This window comes from Plecotus auritus (genome assembly GCF_963455305.1).
Source record: "Plecotus auritus genome assembly, chromosome: 2".
NCBI classification, from domain to species: domain Eukaryota; kingdom Metazoa; phylum Chordata; class Mammalia; order Chiroptera; family Vespertilionidae; genus Plecotus; species Plecotus auritus.
Window position 1 is genome coordinate 192,487,227 of NC_137771.1, and position 14,976 is coordinate 192,502,202.

Below are 14,976 nucleotides of genomic sequence, written 5' to 3' on the forward strand. Positions count from 1 at the left end.
TGTACCTCAAATCTCTTTTTTAAAAGAAACTGTGCTTTATGAAGTACTGTTTTTCAAAAACAACAACTAATATCCATAGTAGCAAACCTTCAGCATAAACTCTCTTAGAACTGATTCTGAAGTTCTGCCTCTGAGCTCCTGGTGTGTTTTCCGCTGCTAAATGATATCACAGCATTGAAAGTACACAGACCGGAGTTAGGGCCACCACTCTCTTCACTTTACTCATTTACATTTTGTCAAATATCAAGTTTTAGCAGAATATTGTGTTCCCTGCTAAAAAATACTATTTTTATACTTCTAATGATAAAATAATACATCTTAAGAGACTGAAAAATGCAAAATAAACAGAAAACCTAGATGGGAATGGTAGTGCAGGCAGCTAGGAGTTAACAAGATAAGGGAGCTAACTACCCTGGCTGGGCTTGATTGAGTCTGGAAGTTACCCTTAATCAGGCTTTAGTCTGGTGTACAGCTTCAGACACCCCAGGGGATAGTTGAATCTTTGCCAAAGGGACTAACATCCCTCTATCCCCTCATGTAGGGAGGAAGGACTGGCTTTTCAATCTCCCTGAGGTACAACCAGACTATAATGGGGAGGAATAAACAATAAAGGGGACATTCCTCTGCTGGGTGCATGTACGGTAGAAACCAGATGAGGAGGCAAAACTTTGAGGCATGTGCAAATGGCACCAAAATGATGACATAAAAAGGTGGAGTCTATCCTGGGAAACCTGGGAGCAAGACTGGATTGGATAAGCAGAGGACCCAACAGAAGCCTGGGAAGGATCAGGAAAGAGGTTGGCTAGTTTGAAAGAAAGCTTACTCCTTCTCAAGCCCAATCTAATATAATCAAAGTGTAACAAAGGCCCATCTGGGAAGCACACCTTTGCCCATTCATTAGCCTGTTCAGGCATATTCTCTCTCCACAGTAGCCACATGGCTTCAAGCATGGACCCCTTGCAGCACAGTGGGCTGGCAACAACGTGGGCCCAAGTTTCCATGGAGTTCAGCCCAGGAACAGAGACTAAGTGAGCAAGACAGAGACAGAGACTAAGCTTTGGCATGGAATAAACTGAACTAGAGCAGCTATGAATGCCCTGCCAATGCCAGGCCAATAGCGCAGAATCTCTGGACCCTGGTCCTCCTGGGCTAGGTGAAGACAAGTGTGGGCTTCTGGCCCCAGAAACTGGACTTATTCCAAAGCAGAACTGAGCTGAGCCATCTGGTAGTAGACACCAGGTACCTGGGGGCAATAAGTTTAGTTACTATAAATTTATTTATCCTTCAATAAATCCTACCACCATAACTTACACTTCTATGCCTGGGTCCCCAAAATGCTTTTCTTGTAACTCTGGAAGAACCCTATTTTCACCAGCAACAGGAGCACATACCTTAGTTAAAACTACAATGTTGTCATTTTATCATTTAACTAGTAGCCCTGTGCACGAATTCATGCGCCAGTAGGTCGCTGCCGTTTTCCTGTAGCTCTCAGCCTGCTGCCCCGCCCTCCTGTAGCTCCCCTTCTTCCCCCCTCATAGCTTGCTGCCATGTGCCCTCCTGTAGCTCTCTGCCACCAACTTGTAGTTCACTGCCCTACCCTCCTGCAGATCCATGATCTGATCGTTATGCTGTTAGTCGTTACACTGGATAATTAGCATATTCCTCTCTTATTATATAGAATGGCCAAGCAACAAGGGTCTATCTAACCCTTTGAACCTTCCAAATTCCTCATGAAATCCTTGAGAAGCTGAGTCTTTCAGTCAGGTCTAATTTAACTATGAATATATGGAGACAGCTGAAGACCGCCTACTCAGGTAAAGTAAAGCTCTGAGGCAATTACCAGAGTAATTCAAGTAGAAACATTTCCCACTGAAGAAGAGATAATGTTTGCTTGAACTATTCAGATTGGCCATCTGTAACAATTAAATTCATTTACCCTCCCTTCACTTAACTTTGCAAAGGAAGACACAGCCTTGTTGCTATTAAAAATACACACACAAGGCATCTCAAATATTCATTTGTAAGTTAAGAAAATACTCTATACTTGTAAAATAAGTTCACAGGTTTAACAAACTGTAGTTTCCAAAGAATTATAAGAAGGCTTCCCTGTGGGGGAAGGGAGTATAAAGATGTAAAAGAAGGATAAACCATAACAATAAGATATTTCTGATGCTCTAAGATATATGCTCATCCAAATGATCCTACTCTGGGTGAATCTTGTACACACACACACACACACACACACACACACACACACACACACCATTATGCCATTTATCAGCCACCAGAAATCCATATTAAAATTATAATAAATTTAATGATTTGATAAAAATTATGATAATAAGAAAGACAGTGATCCTTCAACATTAAAGGCAACAGGCAAACTTCTTCAAGTATACAATATTTCAAAGACCAACAAAGTACTTACAAATCCTTTTAAAGAAAAATACAATAACCACCCTGGCTGGTGTAGCTCAGTTGGGTGAGTGTTGCCCCTGTACCAAAAGGTTGTCAGGTTCACTCCTGCGCAGGGCACATGCCCAGGTTATAGGTTTGATCTCCAGTTGGGGTGCGGGAGGTAGGCAGCCAATTGATGTTTTTCTCTCTCTTTCTGTCTCCCTTCCTCTCTCTCTCTAAAATCAATAAAAAATATTAAAAAAGATATCATGTATTTCTCTAGTTTGTGGCTCCAATTCTTTTCACTGCTGTTCAGCAATCACCACCCCCACCCCCTCAAGGCTTCATTCTTACTAAAGACACCTCCGGGGATTCATCATACTAGACTCTCCCAAATTTTTCTGCACCAACCACAACCATTAACAAAACATTTGCTTACTTGGATAACCAAGATTGAACCAAGGAAAAAAAAAGATTTTATGTAACTTAATTAGGAGGAAGTCAGAAAGAACCCCAATCTGGAAACAAGTATGGACCCACTGGGGAGAAACTAGTTATAAAGAAGAGGAAATTTTGGTGAGATTCCCAAATTTGAGAAGAATTTTTCTATCAAGATCACACTAGATTGGTTAGAAATAGCATAAGAGGTGAAAGCACACCAAAGAAGCAAGGACATTTCAGTTAGAGGCCATAAATGCCCAAAGCCAATTTTGCATTTCTATGAAGCAAAGTAAATTATAAATGTCATGGATGTATCTGTAATATATAACTTTATTGAACTCATTGTCACTCAAGCTCAGGGCTCTCCAATTACTCCAAACCTGTGGATATAATTGGAGTAGCTCAGATGGTTTCCATCATTAGCCATTGAGAGAGAGAGAGAGAGAGAGAGAGAGAGAGAGAGAGAGAGAGAGAGAGAGAGAGCATGGTCCTGGTTTACTGGTGCCAACCGAGGAACTGAACAACAGGTAAAGCAAGTAGTTGCTGAATAGTATAAAACATTCAGCTTGCAGTCTACTTGTGTCTATGGTGATGCTGCTTCCAAGGGACCATAAGTGTAATTTGGAGAGAGGTTAGGAAATTTGTATTGCAACACCAGGAAGACTGACTTGTAGTGTGGGAGAAAATCAATCTGAGGAAAACAACCTACTTTTCCTTTGATGAATTATATGAAATGCCTGATATGGAATACACTCCATACAAGACCATGCATTAGTTAAAACCAGATAGGCAAATCTAATGTAGAGTGCAAATTGACCATAAGAAGTAAGGCAGCTTGCTGAAGGCTCCCTGAAACATTATATTTGTATAAACTGTAGTGCACTAAAGAAAAAAACAACAACAAAAAAAACCCACACAATATTTTTCAGATTGTGGGTACATATAATGACATAAATAAGAAAGATAAACTTAATGGAGACTAATGAAATAGATCTGAGTAAAAGGAAAATAAAATCATCGCTTTGTGAAATAAAAAAATGTGATGAGCTTATCAGACAAATGAGAAGAGAGTGGCCTTTCATGGGTATCCATGGTGACAGGAGTTAAGACAAATATGACTGAGTTCTAAGTTATTTCCAACATGGAAAAGTTCCTATTTAAGTGCTACAAGTACGATTTCAGATGGCTACATCTGGAAGATATAATTTTTTTCATCAATTATGACTACTCAGAAAGTTATATTCATCTAATTGGAAGAACTGTTCACAGTACTAAAATACATTCTTCACACGTATTAACATAAAGCAAGTAAGTGACTTTATTTCTGCTTTCTGAAGCCAATCAAGCAATTAATCCCAAATTGCTTTAGTTGGTCAAAGACAGAGGTTCTGGTCATTCTAGTAGTAGAAGAGGCATGAAGGATGACCATAGCATTAATCACATAAAAAGGGGTGGATTTAGTACTTTTGTATACAGGGAAAATTATAACAGAGGTTACTTTAGTCTGCTTCAGAGAAATTTGAGGGCAAAAACGCAAAATGGTGTTTACAGTAGTGTAAATTACATCCGTGCTTTGAAACTCATTTTGTGTCTGTTGGTATACAGACTGGTTTTAGGACTAGTAATTCAACAGAGACTTACCAGCATGGTTATGGTAGCACTCAGCAATATGAAATTAATGTTCCAAGTATGTACCTAGTATAAACCAGCAGGCATATGCTAACTAACTGTGGCTGTACCTGAGATTAATGTCCAGGGCCAATGGGATATTCTCAGTAAGGTTTAGAAAGTAACAGTGGTTTGTTTGTTTTTTGATAGCAGAAATAATTGCAGTGTAGCAGTATTATAAACACACAAAGAAATTTAAAAGCCAAAGTCATTAATATTTAAAACCAGTTAAATTTGAGATCCAACTCTACTCCCTTTCAACATAAAGTTCTTGGGAGAGTTTTTTTATAAAATAAATTGTCGTTACAGATGAAAGTGCACATTGTTTTTCCATGAGTAATAATATATCATTATCCGTTTTAATTCAGTTTGAAGATACTGCTCTGAGATCAGCAGGCAAAACAATATCTACTTCAAAATAAGATGGTTTTGAAACATGAAGATGGAATTATTAAAAGAACCGTGCAAAAGTCTTATTCTTGAAGAGAGAATATAAATGAGTCTTCCCCCTAAAGGGGTGCTTAGTATGGATAAGATAAACTCATATTTTATGACAGTAATGAGTCAACTGGACACAGAGTAGACACTTCAGGGGTATCAAAAGGAAAACAACCTGACAAGACCAGATCCATTCTCAGAATATATATATATATATATATATATATATATATATATATATATACACACACACATACACACACACACATATACATAGTCCCACAAAATTCATTAACATTCCTCATGAAATAACTATGGGTTGAAATAGCAAATACAATTGAGATCTAAGGAAGATGACTCACCAGTTTGAATCTCAGTATATTAAGAAAATTTTTGAAAAATGAAGTAGCATATATACCTCCAAGTAGCTTTATAAAATACACTTTAAATAAATTTTCAAAATTTTGCCATATTTGCAAGACCATCAGCAGATTTATAAAATCTAGGAGAGTCACATATCATGCCAATATAATCTAAATGAAAAGTATTCTTGATTTTTAAAATATTTCCTCTGCAGCTTGAGGATAAAAATGACAGATGAATAGGCCAGTGTTTCTGGACACATGCCCTTTTGATTGAGTTTTAAGTCCTGCTCTTTCATTTCAGTTCAAAGTTCTGATTTATAAATCCTAACTGGCTTTTTCTTCTATTGCCAGTTCAGTCTTTTGAAGTTCACGTTTTGTAATGAGCTCCATAAGAGGTTATACAATACTTTTCATGTCTTTTTCTGAAGCTAAAAACACACACACAAATCCACCATATTTTCTTTGCCTCGGTGCCAAATGGAAGCAATCATGTTCAGCAGGATTGCAGTTTAAAGGCACTAACATATTCTTTTCTCCATAGAACCCACAGAATAAGAGGATCAGCTTGCCATTATTAGAAAGCTCTCTCTAAAAAAGAGAAGCAAAATAATGCCAGATTTGGTATTTATGCATACTACCCACTACCCAGCTCTTATGATTTAGTAATAAAGCAATGTTCCTAGATGGAGGTAACATGAAAATGTGTTCCTGGCAGTTTCATCCAAGCACTATTAAGAAGCCAGCACAATTTCTAAAAATGATTAACTCTTGACTCTAGTTCAAGTTCTAATTCAGCAACATTTTCCTCTCTCAGCAACGCCTGTTCCACCAGGCTTTGGTAATTAAATGTTTGTTTAAATACTGAGATAGCAGAGTTTAAAAGGTGGAACAAATGATCTCCTTTGGTAACATTTTAATAAAAGAAATCATATATTAAGAGCTCAGTGTCTTAGAAATATATTTTAAAAACTAATTTCATGAGAAATTATCTAAGAACAATTTTTTTGCATTATAACAATATTGTAGCATATAGAATTGAAATAACTTAAGCTCATTAAACTATCATTAGTTTTCAATACTTTATTCCAAAAAATGAGGGAAAAAAAACATTTTCTAAAATGTTATCATCACCCCCATTTTAGATGAGAGCTTAAATTAGTTTGAATTTTGGAGGCACAAAATAGAAAATAGTAATTTACTATTTTTAAAAATAGAAAATAGTAATTTACTATTTTTAAAAATAGAAAATAGTAATTTATTGTACATAATTTGATTTCTTCCAACGAGGGATTCATTTTATATCCAAGTAATTATAAAGGAGTTAGCTATTATTTTTTCCAAGCTGCCAATCTTTTAGAGTCTTCTCTAAATGATTTGTAAAATTGAGACACATATCTCCAGGCAAAGTCTCATGTAAAAGATATCTAGTGATTAACCTTTTGGGACAAATAAGAAACCAAGTCAAAACAGCTAAAGACTCACTTATAAGGAAATCTATATATGTAAGTGTTATTAATTTTATCATCTCAACACATAACAATAGCTATTTCATGTTAACATTTCAGAAATTATAATTAAGAGGGAAGAGAGCAGATGCTAGCACTTTAAAGTGAAAGCACTGTGTTAGATTCATACAAACAAATACTACTGCTGGACAAGCATAACCTTTTTCTTCAAATAATTTAGCTTTCCAAATTTTATATATATATATATATATATATATATATATATATATATATATATATATAATCAAAATAGTTCAGAGGTTCTTTTAATTCTTCCCCCTTTCCCTGACAAAATGGAATCAACATTTTGTAGAAACTTATAGAAGACATGAAGTAAGGGGGAAATGCTAAAATTTTTATTTTAACTTCCTCAGTAAAAACTTTCAAATTTACAAGTCCTAAATCATGGGTGAGCATTATAAATTAACTAGAAGGCCAGTGCATGAAAATTCATGCACTGGAGGGGGGTCCCTCAGCCTGGCCTGCCCCCTCTCACAGTCCAGGAGCCCTCAGGGGCAGGAGGTGATCTGGTGATCAGGGGAAGGTGATGCCCCATCATACCTCTGCTGCTGCCACTGCCAGCAGCGCAAGCCTTGGCCAGCTCTGGTTACCTGAGCCTTGGGCGACCCTGGGCGGCTGGGCAGCTGCCATCTGAGGCTTTCCAGCACCTTGGGCCGGCCCTGGGAAGTTGGCCAGGTGACATCTGAGGCTTGCCTGTGCCTCAGGCATCAGCTGGGCAGCTGCCATCTGAGGCTGCCTGCACATCGGGCCAGCCCTGGGCGGCTGGGGGGCTGAGGGGACTGTGGGACTCCGGATTCAGGCACGTGGCAAGGCCCGGCCCTCCTGGGGGTGGGCCCGGCCTTGCCAAGAGCCTGCTGCCCCAGCGGGGCTGAGGGGACTGAGCGCCGCCATCTTGGGCCTATGGGTGCCGCCAGCTTTGAGGGCGTGGCAGTCAATTAGCATATTTCCTCCTTATTGGTACCACCATCTTTGAGGGTGGGCTATTCAATTAGCATATTCCCTTCTTATTAGCTGTGGGTGCTGTCATCTTTGAGGGTGGGGCAATCAATTAGCATATCCCCTCCTTATTGGCTGTGGGTGCCACATCTTTTTGACAGGGTGATGGTCAATTAGCATATTCCCTCTTTATTAGATAGGGTTTATTTCTTTAAGACAAAAGTAAGATAATGCTTTCTTGGCAGACACATTTAAAAAATCTATCATTTAGGATTCAAATTTTATTTTTATTCAGTTTTTGTTTTTCCTTTTTTTACAGCTAGATGCCATTCATTACTCACATGATCAAATCAAAGTAAATTTTTATATACATTAGGCAATATTCAAAATTGTTCTTGCATTCCATTAAATTTCTCCAGTGACCTGAAAATTAATGTATTTCAAGTGTAGTTTTTGAAAATTGGACAAATAACCTTTTTTTATTTATAACATTCTTCATGTATGTTGCACTTTAAAATAACAATGTTTGGCCCTAACTGATTTGGCTCAGTGGATAGAGCATCAGCCTGCAGACTGAAGGGTTCCGGGTTTTATTCCAGTCAAGTGCATGTACCTTGGTTGCGAGCACATCCACAATAGGGGGTGTGCAGGAGGCAGCTGATCTATGTTTTTCTCTCATTGATGTTTCTAACTCTCTATCTCTCTCCCTTCCTCTCTAAAAAATCAATAAAATATATTTTTTAAAAATAAAATAAATAAAATAACAATGTTTGTAAAGAAACATAATGTTTCAAAATGCTGAACAATTTTGTATGGATGTTTTAAAGTGCAATGAATAAAAAATAAGCATATTTTTTCATTATTTCATTTAAACAAAATGTATGTCTTATAGGATTTTTAAAATTCCTGTTAGTGAAAAACAAGAATATTATATAAATTATATAAATATAAAATCTAACTAAACATGTTAGGAATTTTTATTAAAACATAAAAACCCAATATTAAAAGTCATTGTAATTTATTTAATTACTAGAGGCCCAGTGCACAGATTCATACATCAGTGGCATCCCTTGACCTGGTCTGCATGGATTGGGCCAAACCTGGCTCTCCGACATCCCCTGAGGAGTCCTGGATTGCAAGAGGGTGGTTCTCAGGTGATGCACCCCATAATCAGGCTCCCTCCTCTCTGGTTCCGGGTGCATCACCCGAGAACTGCAGCTGCCAAGTCACCACAGCTCAGCAGCTCCTGCGTTGAACATCTTCCCACTGGTGGTCAGTGCACGTCATAGGTACTGGCCGGTTGGTTGGTCAGCCAGTCACTTAGGCTTTTATATATATAGATTCTTAAACTTTATTTAATAATCTTTATAAGTCAGCTTATGAATTCTTATTTTACTTTAAAGTTGTTGTTACTGACTTTCCCCAGTTTTGATTGTGGGCATAGACTTTGTAGCCAGATGGCTTGGGTCCTAATCCTAGCTTTGCCACTTGATGGCTCTACCACCTTGATCAAGTTACTTTTCAGCTATGTGCCTCTCTTTCTTCATCTGTGAAATGGGGATGATAATAATAGAAATTATTTCATGAAGTTGAGGAAATAGATTGATGAAAAGTGAACAGTGCCTGGTACAGTTAGGTAGAGTACTAGTAAGCTCTACCTAAGTGTTTGATATTATGATGATTTCATTTTATGTTATAGATTGCAAAATTATTGTCAAGCACTGAGATGGGTGTTTGATACAATAGAGAAGGCCTAATGTTTTAAACGAATGGTGCCTTTCATTGGACAATTACCTCATACTGCTACTAATCAAATAAATTTAGGATTTTCTCCTTTGGAGCTGCCTTTAGAGTCAATCTAAGGCAAATACAAAAATCAATCACATTACTCCAAGTGCAAACAATATTTCCCAATTTGGCCATTCAATGTAGTTATCAGACTTGATCTTAAAATATTAAAATTAACAATGATAATAACAAAACTTAAATGAACTGGCTATTTTATATGCCACACAAAGCATTAAATTTTTTATCATTATAGAGAGGGGCAAAGAAGCTGGAGTATGGAGAGAGACCAAGATGGCGGCGTAGGTAAACACCTAAACTGCTGCCTCGCACAACAATTTCAAAACTACAACTAAAAAACAAAACGGACATCATCCAGAACCACAGGAAGGCTGGCTGAGTGGAAATTCTACAACTAGAAGGAAAGAGAAAAGCACATTAAGACTCACAGGAGCTGAGGAAGGCAGAGGTACGGAGGCGCTGGCGGAGAGGGCTGGCAACTGAGTACGTAGCTGACTTTCTCAATCAGAAGGGAGACGAAAGCTCCCGACTCCTCTGAACTCCAGTTCCGGGTGAGACTCTGGGGACCCAGAATCATATGGAGAGAAACTGGACTGGCTGGCAGTGGGTGAAACTCAAGGGTGGCCTTCTTTCAGAAGTGCTTGCAGTGATTACCGCATGACAATGAGACCCAGGGGCCTCTTAGGGCAGGGCTGATGGGAAGTCATTGCTGTTTGCTCTGCCCTGAGACTCTACCCCATCCAAACTGAGCGCAGAGGCTTTTGCATATGAATGGCCTGGTCCTTTGAATTTTAAAGTTACGTAAGAAACTGCAGCTGATTCAGTGACACCCAAAACATCCAAAAGAAGGCCCAATTCCCCACAGCAGCTTGCATTGCCTCACAGCTGGGCCTCATCTGGGCACCTCCAAAACCCAAACAAAGAAGAGGAATCTGCAGATCTCTCTGTAGCTCCTGCGGGGTGGCCTCAGGCAGAGGCTAAATTAGCACCTCCTTGGAGATCCAAGAGCCAGTGTACCCAAGGGTCAGAGTGGGACCATCCAGATTGCAACTCCTCACATCCATAAGGGACACACTCAGGGGGCAGACTCAGTGAGCACCATAGCCCCACTGAAGCAAGTCTTGCCCCATAAGGGTGTCTCCAGCACAGAAGTTCTCCCATCGTAGACACAGCTGATCCTCACAGCTAATTGGCCTTGAGGTCAATTCCTCCCAGTAATACCAACAACAATCAAGGCTTAACTACAACAAGACTGTGCACACAGCCCACAAAGGGGTGCACCAAGAGTGTCCACCTCAGGTAACTGGGGAGGCTGAGCCACTGGGCCCTATAGGACACCTAGCACACAAAGCCACTCTATCAACTCAGGGAAGCAACCAAAATGCAGAGACAAAGAAACAGGTCATAAATGAAAGAAATGGAGGAAAGCAAACGACTGGTTATAGAGTTCAAAACCAAGGTTATAATGTTTTTCAAAAATTTTCTAGAAAAGGACAATAAATTTAGCGACGACCTCGAGGATATGAAAAAGGACCAACTAGAAATTAAGCATACACTGGCTGAAATAAAAAGTAATATACAGAGATCCAACAGCAGACTAGAGGATCACAAGAATCAAGTCAAAGATTTGAAATACAAAGAAGCAAAAAACACCCAACTGGAAAAGCAAAAAGAAAAAAGAATCCAAAAATATGAAGATAGTGTAAGGAGCCTCTGGAACTACTTCAAGTGTACCAACATCCTAATTATGGGGGTGCCAGAAGAAGAGAGAGAGCAAGATACTGAAAACCTATTTGAAGAAATAATGAGAGAAGACTTCCCCCACCTTGTGAAAGAAATAGACTTACAAGTCCATGAAGCGCAGAGAACCCCAAACAAAAGGAATCCAAAGAGGACCACACCATGACACAACATAATTAAAACGCCAAGAGCAAAAGACAAAGAGAGAATATTAAAAGCAGCAAGAGAAAAAACAGTTAGTTACCTACACCTACAAGGGATTACCCATAAGATTTTCAGCTGATTTCTCAACAGAAACTATGCAGGCCAGACGGCAGTGGCAAGAAATATTCAAAGTGATGAATAGCAAGAACCTACAATCAAGATTACTCTACCCAGCAAAGCTATCATTCAGAATTGAAGGTCAGATAAAGAGCTTCACAGATAAAAAAAAAAAAAAAAAAAAAAAAAAAGCTAAAGGAGTTCATCACCACCAAACCAGTATTATATGAAATGCTGAAAGGTATTCTTTAAGAAGAAAAAGAAGAAGAAAAAGGTTAAGATAAAAATTTTGAACAACAAATACATATCAACAAGTGAATCTAAAATCAAGTGAATAAAAAATCTGATGAACAGAATAAACTGGTGAATATAGTAGAACCAGGGGAAGAGAAAGGGAGTGGACTGACAATTCTTGGGAGGAAAGAGGTGTGGGGGGTGAGGGAAGAGACTGGACAAAAATCGTACACCTATGGATGAGGACAGTGCGGGGGGGGGGGGGTAAGGGCAGAGGGTGGGGTGGGAACCAGGTGGAGGGGAGCTATGGGGGGAAAAAGGAGGAACAATTGTAATAATCTGAACTTTAAAGATTTATTTTAAAAAATTTATCATTATAATCTCATTTGATTAATTTTAACCAGTTTGAAAAATGTCTTCATCTTTAGTGAGTAAAGATGGACATCGTTGAGGACATTCTTAAAAAAAATCATGAAAGCTTTGGAGGTGATTCCAACATAAGTGGCTATAAACACTTTTGCATTATGATACAACTTATGTCATAAGTGATACTGTGGCTAAGAAAGACACAATTCTCAGGATGTTGCATATTATTGTATTTTGGTTAAAATAGATTGTCTTATGATGTCATAGTAATAAGTTTATTAATTACCTTTAATTCACATGAAATTCATAACTAACAATGAATAAAAAACTAAAATAGGCCCTAGCTGGTTTGACTCAGTGGATAGAGTCAAGGGTCCCAGGTTCGATTCCGGCCAAGGGCACATGTGTGGGTTGTGGGCTTGATCCCCAGTAGGGGGTGTGCAGGAGGCAGCCAATCAATGATTCTCTCTCCTCATTGATGTTTCTATTTCTCTGTCCCTCTCCCTTCCTCTGTAAAATAAATAAAATATATTAAAACAAAAAAACAAACAAAAACAAAAACAACTAAAATAGTCCATGCTTAGTTTAGGCTATCATTTCCTTGCTTCATGAAGTTAGAAGTCCATGACTATAAGAATATATGAAAATAAGATATGCTTTGGTCCTATTACTCTTAATGAACTATAATAGAATAATCTGTTCTCCAAAAGTTTGGTTAATTCCCCTAAAGATTTCTTTAAACCTGTTTTCCATTGGTTATATGGGGATGATACCCACCAAAAATAATGAAAATAAAACATCTAATACAGTGCTTGGCACTTAGTAAATACTTAATAGATAACAGCTCTTATTAATAAATGTTGGTTATTAACAGTCATAAGGTTTGCTTCTGAAAAAGAATATCACAACACAGAGATGTAAGACTGCTTTGTTTTGTTTTACTGCTTTCAAGTCCTTCTTGGTCTTTAGCTATCTATTATATTAAATGAAAAACTAAAGCAATATGGTCATTTTGTCAAAAAAAATTATGTACAAACACTACAGACATTGCTATCAAGGCAAAACCTGATGAGGAGAAATTTGTTATTATAAAGGAGACAGCTATGGTGAGAGAGGATCAGAAACCTTATTAAGATTTGCACACAGAAAAGAGTTAATATAAAGCTACAAAAATGGCTTGAAATATCATTTGCTTCCCTCTCCTTAATCTTTCCTGTATTGTGTGATTGCTGTTATTTATTCTGTGGTCACTTAAATAAGACCAAAACTAATTTATATGTAGTACAACCACAGTTTTGAGACAGTCTCATTTTTATACTTGAAAAATGAAAATATCTGAAAATGTAGTAAAAACAGTCTGTAATACTAAAGTAAAATTACAATGCTATCCTTAAGGTTATCATAATAGAGCAAACAATACCTCATAAAGAAAGATTTGTGGTGATGGCATAAAACTTATCAAATGCCACAATGGTTCTCTGTCTGACAGATACATAGGCCAAATTTAAGGGATATTATGGCATTTTAGTAACTTGAGCAGCAACAAAAGTTCTTTGTGAAGAAGGAAGGTGCTAAAAAGACTAAAGTAATCAGTTTTCTCTATCTCTCTGGGTAATTATTAGGATAAGTAGAGGCCCGGTGCACAAAATTCATGCTCGGGGGTTGGGGGAGAGGTGTGTCCCTCAGCCCAGCCTGCACCCTCTCCAATATGGGACCCCTCTCACAATCTAGAACTGCTGGCTCCCAACTGCTCACCTGCCTGCCTTCCTGATTGCCCCTAACCACTTCTGCCTGCCAGCCTGATCACCCCCTAACTATGCCCCTGCCAGCCAGATTGATGCCTAACTGCTCCCCTTCCAGCCTGTTTGCCCCTAACTGCCCTCCCCTACTGGCGTGATCGCCCACAACTGCCCTCCCTTGCAGACCTGGTTCCTCCCAACTGCCCTCCCCTGTTGGACATCTTGTGGCAGCCATCTTGTGTCCACACGGGGTCAGTGATCTTTGACCACATGGGGGAGGCCATCTTGTGTGTTGGAGTGATGGTCAATTTGCATATTACTCTTTAAATAGATAGGATAGAGGCCTGGTGCACAGGTGGGGGCCGGTTGGTTTGCCCTGAGGGGTATCCTGGATTAGGGTGGGTGTTCCCTGGGGGTGTGGGGTGGCCTGGGTGAGGGGCCTGTGGTGGTTTGCAGGCTGGCCACGCCCCCCAGCGACCCAAGTGGAGGCCCTGGTATCTGGGATTTATTTATCTTCTATAATTGAAACTTTGTAGCCTTGAGCGGAGCCAAGCCTCCTGCTCGCTCCATGGCAGCAGCCATTTTTTTTTTTTTTTTTTCAAAATATATTTTATTGATATTTCACAGAGAGGAAGGGAGAGGGATAGAGAGCTAGAAACATCAATGAGAGAGAAACATCGATCAGCTGCCTCCTGCACACCTCCCACTGGGGATGTGCCCGCAACCAAGGTACATGCCCTTGACCAGAATCGAACCCGGGACCTTTCAGCCCGCAGGCTGACGCTCTATCCACTGAGCCAAACCGGTTTCGACGACTGCAGCCATTTTTGTTGGTATTTATTTATCTTCTATAATTGAAACTTTGTAGCCTTAAGCGGAGGTCGAGGCAGGTCAGGGCTTCAGAAGCTTGGCTTCCTCCATCGCCAGGTGCAACTCAAGCCTCCTGCTCTCTCCAGCTCCATGGCTGCCACCATTTTTGTTGGTATTTATCTTCTATAATTGAAATTTTGTAGCCTTAAGCAGAGGCCAAGGCAGGCCAGGGCAGGTGGAAAGCTTTGC

General features: G+C 39.1%; 1 protein-coding gene across 1 annotated transcript in view; it reads right to left on the reverse strand.

Moving 5' to 3' along the window:
• NAALADL2 (N-acetylated alpha-linked acidic dipeptidase like 2) overlaps positions 1–14,976 on the reverse strand; it is a gene marked incomplete at its 3' end in the record, with an annotated part of 846,771 nt that overhangs the window by 111,111 nt on the left and 720,684 nt on the right. The gene's annotated exons all lie outside the window — the stretch shown is intronic.